This window comes from Sinocyclocheilus anshuiensis, unplaced genomic scaffold (genome assembly GCF_001515605.1).
Source record: "Sinocyclocheilus anshuiensis isolate Anshui unplaced genomic scaffold, SAMN03320099.WGS_v1.1 scaffold1611, whole genome shotgun sequence".
NCBI lineage: Eukaryota > Metazoa > Chordata > Actinopteri > Cypriniformes > Cyprinidae > Sinocyclocheilus > Sinocyclocheilus anshuiensis.
Window position 1 is genome coordinate 59,266 of NW_015548275.1, and position 1,044 is coordinate 60,309.

The following is a 1,044-nucleotide window of genomic DNA, read 5'->3' on the forward strand; positions in this document are numbered from 1 at the left end:
CACACACTCACTCAACTCGCTCACACACACACACACACACACTCACTCAACTCACTCACTCACACACTCACTCACTCACTCACAGCATGTTACAGCAAGACTGATGAGACAGGGATGTCCTCTAGACAGCACTCTAGCCTCTAGAGGTGCTGACGTCATGCCGACGCTCAGCATCATGTCAGCGCTGAAGATAACGCGCTGCGTATTTCTCTGATCTGAATGATGCGAGCTATTACCCCGATGATGACGGTGTCGTCGCCTTGGAAGGTGGGCAGGAATCTGTCCCCGCGCAGGACCTCGGCCTGATTGAGAGGCCGGAAGCGGCAGAGCACTTTGATGTTACACTCGGCCGCTGCGTCCGTCATGATGATGCTTCACGACGATGTTAACCTGAGTGTTAGATTTATCTGGAGACGCAAGGCGGTCGCGTAACGGCCTGAGCTGAAGCGAATGGCGTCTGCTCGTCGAAACAGGCGAAGCTTGAAACGCTGCTGAAATCCCTGGATTTAGAGTTGTATCTCGCAGTCGTGCGGGGTGTGATTGTGAGGGATGCTGCCGCTGCTGATGCTGATGCTGTTGTCAGGAGGGATGCGGAGGGAGGCAGGGCGTGTCTGCGCGAGCCCTCGTAGTGATGGGCGGGGCTCCGCGGCTCTAACGCTACATGGCCATTTCACTTTTCACTGCCTAGCTTCATTCGCCGCAGGCATCTCGGTGTTATTATTAAGATCTTAATCAAAATTAATTATAAATAATCCGCTCTGCTGAAGCAGACCGTAGAGCCGCTGTCACGTGGTGCCTGTGACTTTCCTCAGCGCTGCTCGGGATGGACCAATCACAGCCGGTTACTGGATCAGCATTATTCTGTCGACAGAGCGGATTTCATTTATACCTCAGGCAGCCAAACTAGAAGCGATTATAATTTCCATCGATTACAAATACCATCGTTAAGAACAAATTTGTCTCGAGATTTGAATGCTGCCCACATGAGGCTTGCAGCGCACTCTGGAGGACAATCGCTTGTTTGTATATTTTTTATTATATATA

At 51.2% G+C, this 1,044-nt stretch overlaps 1 pseudogene; it reads right to left on the bottom strand.

The window, feature by feature from the left end:
• Positions 1 to 727, bottom strand: part of LOC107655770 (kinesin heavy chain-like) — a 24,507-nt pseudogene extending 23,780 nt beyond the window's left edge.
• Between the last annotated feature and the right edge of the window lie 317 nt (positions 728 to 1,044).